This window comes from Cryptotermes secundus, unplaced genomic scaffold, assembly GCF_002891405.2.
Source record: "Cryptotermes secundus unplaced genomic scaffold, Csec_1.0 scaffold5388, whole genome shotgun sequence".
In the NCBI taxonomy this organism is placed as follows: Eukaryota; Metazoa; Arthropoda; class Insecta; order Blattodea; family Kalotermitidae; genus Cryptotermes; species Cryptotermes secundus.
The window spans coordinates 16,191-23,736 of NW_019727916.1; the positions used below are offsets into that span (position 1 = coordinate 16,191).

Genomic DNA, 7,546 nt, shown 5'->3' on the forward strand with positions numbered 1-7,546 from the left:
AGGTACAGCACACTGCGTAATATCAAGACATGTTGGCCATGTTTGGTTTGTAAGCGTAGAAAGGTACAGCAGTCCGCCATTACGAGACGAAACTAGAAAACGTTACGTAAGAGGTGTGTATTCATGTTTTTGAGGTAAAATTTAAAGACTGTTTAAAATATTTTTGAGTTGAAAAGGGAGAGAAGAGTATGAAAAATAGTTGTGTATAAATTTTATGTCTCGAAATGTGTTAGTAATGGTGTTCATCATGGTAAGGCGTTACGTGTGGGAACATTTCGGTGAATGGTCTTGCATTGAAAGTAAATACAAACGAGTTGACTCTGATCTTGACTGGCGTTTTTATATTCATGCATTGTGTGCGAAATAACATGTCAAGAATGTGTAAAGAAAGTGATAATTTTGTCTTAAAGATAAAAGGAAGGTCTGTGTAAGTGTCCTGAAACTGCGTAAACTTGGGTACGTTTACAAATTGTTTTTACTTAAAAAAACGTGATTCCTCCACCAGCAAGCTGTTTGTTCAACGATTTTTCTGTTTCAACTTGTAAGTTATGATTTACAATGCTAGTTCATGGTCATCTTGTAGATCTGGTTATTTTCCAGCGCCTAAATAAAATGGTTTTATTTGCATGTGAGTATTGTGTTACAGAGCAGTTAGGGATAGTTTCTGTCTACATTTGTAAGAATTAAATGCTTTTCCCACAGTTGATTGCTTAGTTAGGAGCTGAGCCCTTCTTGAGAAGCCAAATCTGCAGCTACTCAAGAATTTCCCAGCATTTTATGGAACCCAAAGGTTCATTACCTTGTTCATAAGAACCCTCCACTGCTCCCTGTCCTGAGCCAGATCAATCCAATCCATCCCATTCCATATATCAAGAATAAAAATATATTAACTTATGATTCCATTCTTTAATTTTAAACAATACCTAACAGTTGCATATGCAAAGTTTGGAATTCTATGGTAATAAGCAGTGGACCTTGTTCTTCCACAGAGACGAGAACAGCTGCCACAGAGTGTGGGAGTTTTTCTGTGTCTGGACATGAGATGATGACGAGGGAATGTGATCAAGAGCTGAGATAATGAGATATACAGGTAGGTCGTCTTATGCAGTTGGCCAAAGATATCTGCAGTGGTACGATTTGTTGTTACCTACTTGCAACAGATCATATTTCTTAGGTGATTGTGTTTAATTTTACCATCATGATGAAGACATACCTGTTTAAACTAATGTCATATACAAAATTTGTGTTCCATTTCTGTATTTCAATAAATCAAGTACTAATGAAGTCCCCCCCAGTTCCCTCAATCATATCCAGAGGCCCCACATCATACTAGCCCATTTTGCTGCATTTGTCTACAAAAAATTGTTTTTTTCTTAATAATTCATTTTATGAATTAAAATTCTTTTTTGGATACATGTACCATGCAATTTAATGTACGATTATTTGTATTTACTTGCACTAAAGTTGTCAACTTGTAAGACATATAAGTATATATTCTCTAAGTTGAGTATAAATGTATTCATTCCTACAGGAAATTTGTGTCATTTCTCCAGATTTTGCATTAAAACTTAAGTACAATTTTTTATGTATAAAGAATATAAATGTGTTAATTTTTAGTGAAAGTAAATTCTTCAGTTTTCTTTCTTCTTAATTTTAACTTGAAAGATTCAAGCAGCTGGTATTTTACCCCACAGAGTGTAAGTCTATCCATTTTGACAGAAATATTGTTTCAAAATTTGGACAAGTTGACTCCTAGATTGCAGCACTCTTACATAGTTCTTGCCTGTCCTGATACCCTCTGTTCCTACAGTGTCCATTCTCATACTTTTCACAGAAACCTGGAAGGTGTTCACTCGGATGCTGTGCCGGGATGCCTGAAGACTGTGCCGTAGTTCCGGTTGCAGGTAAGGATTCAAGATTATCTGCATCATCCACAGTTGTGCACAACAGTCTTCAGATGCAAAATTTGCAGCTGTAGCTGTATCTGATGTAATGAGGCAGAGTGGGATAGATATTGTAGGAGTTTTCTAATCCTGGAGCCTGCCTAAATTGTTGCATCATGGCACCTCTGTTACAAAGAGCTATCAGTTAATGTCTTTTTATTGTGAGAAGAATGTGAAGCAAATACTCTACAGGGAAAGTGCAAGAGACATTAGATAATCCATTAGGAGGTACAAATACAAGTAGTAACCACTGCATTGTAAAGAGTTTAACATACATTCTGTGACACAATGCAGTTAATTTTTGAAGTAAAAAAGTGAGCCCTCCAGTTCCATGAGAGAGTTGTCATGGTACAGTAAAATTGTGTTATCATTGCATACAGAAGACAACATATGTTAAGGGAGCAGTGAATTAGGTACTTTTACTCATAACTTTTAACGTATTGAGTAATTTGTAAATTTTAAAGAAAGAAGAGACATTATTAGCTTGAATGTATCATTACACCTTCCAAGGTAGGAACATGAAGGGAATTATGTACTTAAGCTTGTTTCTTTTTATCACAGGTAATACAGTGTATAGAATTTGCATATGTCCTTTTCATTTTTCTTTATGTGTGCTGGTGAAGATCACAGTCTTCCAGGATGTGATTCCATGTAGTTTGCAATGAAAGGACCAACATTTCAGATGAACCTGGTGTGTCTATTTTCCCTTTGTACACTTAAGATTTAGGCAACAAGAGTATACCAGACAACATGGTGTCACATTCCACAAGACTAATTTTTATATTCACAGCAATGAGAGCCTCAAATTCTCAATATTTTTTGAGAGCATATTACAGTGTAACATGTTCTGTCTACTGAAGACTTTTCCAGATTGTTAATCGGTTTTATTAACAACCTATAAGTCTTAATTACAATTAATTATAATACTGTTGTGGGTTTACACAATTTACAAACCCTAAACACTAATCTCTTCACATTATCTTCAGCAGTCTTCACTTATTTACAGTATAACACGGGAGCTATACAAGTGTGACTGAATTACACGCTCCAAATACCTTCTCAGCTATTACAAACTATCACTGATTATCACACATAAAATCTTATAATCACGCGTTCAGTTCTTCCCGTGACTGACTGACTGACTTCTGTTCTGCTGAATACTAACTGCTCCTTAGTCGAGTTAAAACCACATTGCGTTTACAGAGGCGTTGCTTCATAATGCTGCCAAGAGTTTTTTTATTGCTGCATAGTGATCAGTGTGGTTCAGCATGGCATGGAGAAACCACTTTATTTCCTGTTGCGTAACTTGGCAACCGTCTGTTTTGATGGAAACTCTTCCCACATCATGTTGCGCAACAATGGTTTGACGTGTCACAATATCTTGTACCGTAATGACTGTTAGAGACAGTTAACAGGAACCCTTTTCTCACTTACTTTAAGATTTGATTGCTTTTCTCAGTTCAAGGAACATAAATGTATTAATTTTTATGAAAATACAATTCCTTCTCCCTCTCTCTAACATTTAACAAGAAATTAACCACATATATAACCTGTTAAACTGACTGCCATGAAATGCATGTATTTCGGTCTTAATCTATATAAAATCCTTTGACTGTTGTGCTAAATTCTGAGGCAAGGTACAATGTTCTTTAGTCTCCTCATTTTTGTGACATCCTGAAAGAGCAGCCAGTTAATGTCTTACTGACACACATGTACACTCCCCTCCCCACAGTATTAATCCCAGATTTTATATGGTAAATGAAGTTAACTCATATGAATATGTATGTGAGTTTTGAATGATCACTCAAAATCTAAATACGTGTATACAAGAAAAATTATAATCAGAATATCTAAATTGTATGTAAAACTGTTACTGTATTTGTGAGATTTGAGGCTCTAACAGAAGTGACTGTAAACCCTGTGTGTAATCTACTATGTCTTTACCTGCATTTTGGAAGAAGACTGCAGTCTTGAAAATAATTTTATATGTAACACTATGGGGAGCACGTGGTTGCATAGTTGGTTGAGGGGCTATGCTACAAGCCAGAAGGTCGCGGGTTCAAATCCCAAGGAGGTCATTGAATTTTTTTCAATAGACTTTATCCTTCCAGCTGCACTATGGCCCTGGGTTTGACTCAGTCTCTAACAGAAATATGTACCAGGAATTAATTAAATAACTTTCCTGCGGAGTAAAGCACGGCCAGAGTGTAAGGCTGACAACCTCAATGCCGTCTTTGAGCCGACTTTTCTAGATAATGTGGGACCCTCAACGTCTCACAACCCTATGGGCCTTCATGGCATGTTACAGGGATAGCTTTGCTTAATTGCTTAGTTTCATATTACTTAGTGCTCCCCTCTAGGTTCTGTGATCTTAATATATAAACTATTATTGCATATAAATCCCTTTCAACAAACTGACTTGCTTTCAAGATGACACAAGTGACTTTAGGGAAGTAGAAAATTTGTTGGTGAATATATATCTTTAAGTTGCTTAAGACTTCTCTCTGACCACACAATAGTATTTAAGATGGAAGGATTTTATTTCAATTATTTTAGTTCCTGATGTAAATATTTTATAAATTCATTCTGTCTTAAAAATAAAAACATGAATGCCAGGTTCCCCCCCTCTTCCCATCCCACATGCTGGTGCCCATATCAAGATTTTATTTTAATTTTAGTTTCTGGTGTAAATATTTTACAGTTTCATTCTGTCGGAATAAAACAGATGAATGACAGGTCCCCCCTCCTCCCATCCCACATGCTGGCACCAGTATCAGGATTTTATTTTAATTATTTTAGTTTCTGATGTAAATATTTTATAATTTCATTCTGTCTTAAAAATAAAACATGAATGCTAGGTCCCCCTGCCCCCATTCCTCCCATCCCACATGCTGGCACCTGTATCAGGATTTTATTTTAATTTTAATTTTAGTTTCTGATGTAAATGTTTTATAATTTCATTCTGTCTTAAAAACAAAACATGAATGCCAGGTCCACCTTCCTCTCATCCCACATGCTGGCGCCCATATCAAGATGATATTTTAGTTTCTGATGTAAATATTTTACAATTTCATTCTGTCCTAAAAGTAAAACATGAATGACAGGTCCCCCCCGCCCCCTTCCTCTCATCCCACATGCTGGCGCCCATATCAAGATTTTATTTTAATTTTGGTTTCTGTTGTAAATATTTTACAATATCATTCTGTCTGAATAAAACAGATGAATGACAGTCCCCCCCCCTTCCTCCTGTCCATCATGCTGGTGCCCATGCCATGTGCAGGTGTGTTACAACTTAATAAAATTGTCTCCACACCTGCAAGCCAGAGACTGATCTACAATATCACTACTGGTTGTACAGGAACGTCGTATGTTCATAAGATTGTAATATTTTTGTAATCATGATTAATAATTGAACCAAAGTAGTACTCTGCGTCTTCAGACTGGTAGCAAGTTGATAGCCCACATGTACGAGGAATGTTCTCAAATGTATTAGTCTGATGCCTTCTTTGTGTGAAGAAGAAAGTTGGGGTGCACCAAGTCTTTAAATATGTTAAAAAATGTCTGAAGTTAAAATTGAAATATAGGTGGAGCGTAATTGGTCTGTGTATCAATATATATATTACTACTAAATATTGTCCACTTTATTTTGCCCTTAAATAAATGAAATCAGTTACTCCATGGAGTTGATGTAGTAGTTTCTCAGCTATTCATTAAGGGGTGGTGTGACAACCTGACCCGGCTCCGTATTTTGAGAGAGGAGTACCCTTCAGATCTTAAGTCATTTTAATATCAACTTCCAGTCCACATTCAGGTCTACAGAAATGGGTGTATATGCAAAGTCCATGGCAGCCTTTGACGTTTGCAATGATAAAATGGCGATGAATGGATATTAGAGCAATTCATTCTGGAATTTTTTTTCCAGTCTGTAAAATTAGCCATTCTTCATAAAACCTTTTCCTGACTCCCCTAACTTTGGATAGGAGAAGTTTGCTGAGCACATTTGTTGTGTATGCATCCAACCTGCAGTTTCAGTCAAGGAAAGATATAGTGACGATCTGATTTCTACCATGTAAAAGGCAAAGTTATACCTGTGATTGAATAAGCATTATGTCATGAAGGCGTGTGAGGAAGTGGATGTGCAGATCCACATTTTGATGATATATTTTAGCGTCCTGTTGCACTGATTTTCATCCATTATATGTATACAGTGGCCGTCTTTTAGTGCACTCAATTTCACCTGTCACTTCACAACATGTTTCGGCAACATTGTGCCATCATCAGGTGTCCCAATTACGTCAATCTATTGCATTGCCTGCCCTCATATATTTTCACAACACCATTTAAAAAGTCTGTGTGAGTGTTGTGATTACAACACTCGCAGCTAAGAAGAGAACACACATCATAAGACGCGGTTTACACAGAAAATAAGAGAAAGGACCCCGTAGTGAACGAACCACATGCAAGTTTTAATTAAGACATAAGATGAATTATCTTAAGTTTTAGCGAGTGTAAATTTATCATAATTGACAAATACGTACTTTTTAAATAATTTTTAAATGGTGCTGTGAAAATATATGAGGGCAGGCAATGCAATAGATTGACGTAATTGGGACACCCGATGATGGCACTATGTTGCCGAAGCATGTTGTGAAGTGACAGGTGAAAATGAGTGCACTACAAGACAGCCACTGTATACATATAATGGACCACATTTTGATATCTGCACCAGCTGGAGGTCAGTGGTCAGCTTCACGCCTCTGATGAAAGCCCATTGTATAGGAGGTTGAGTGGACTCGAGAGCTGGTCCGTCCACCCTGTAGCCAGTCTCTCTACAGACTGCTAACCCGGCTTATCAGTTCCTACCATGTTACAACAACAAATTTTCAAAGCTGATAAAATCCGTGAAAATGAGATACTAATATATTTAGGTCTGGGTATGCAATACCACGCTATAGCTCAAAACGACATCCGAATGAGTATCCTGAGTTCAAAACCCAGCCGTCCGAATTTAGGAATAGTAGTAGCTTTATGTATTTTAAATATACGCGATTTGTAGCCTGACTACGTCTGTTGGTAAGATCACAAAAGAAATTTGCTTTCAAGTTTCGTGCAGACTGCTGTTTCAAACTTACATCAGGGTTGCCAGTGTATGTGGTGAGATTTCTTTTTGAGATCAAGAGCAATGCAAGTCATCGTTTAGGCTGCTCATTACGGAATATGAAACAATTCATGATTCAGAATGATTGGCAGCACATTCGTTTGGTAATATTTTCCAACTTTACAATCGGAATGTGTGCTGTTATGACTAAAATTAAGATTGATTTCAGTGTGACCAACAAAGACGCTACAACGGCGATGTTTCAACGAACATTTTAGACTGCGTCGGTTTGTGCACCCTGTGGCTTAGAACGTACTTTTGAATGTCACTGCAACGCATTTTGCTTAACAGTAATTATGACTGAAATGTATATTCAAGATATAATAATGTCACTGTGCTTAATTAAGCACTACAGCATGAAGGCGTATGGGGGTGGAAGTACAGAGCCACGTTTTCGTGACCTCTGCATTGGAGGTGAGTGGTGGGCTTCACGACCCAACCGCTG

The 7,546-nt window shown here is 37.1% G+C and overlaps 1 long non-coding RNA gene across 1 annotated transcript; it reads left to right on the top strand.

The window, feature by feature from the left end:
* The first annotated feature begins 44 nt into the window (after positions 1–44).
* Positions 45–4,014, top strand: LOC111865101. The gene is made up of 3 exons (XR_002842925.2): positions 45–113; positions 990–1,090; positions 1,835–4,014. It is a non-coding gene; the product is annotated as an uncharacterized LOC111865101 (long non-coding RNA).
* The last annotated feature ends 3,532 nt before the right edge of the window (positions 4,015–7,546 follow it).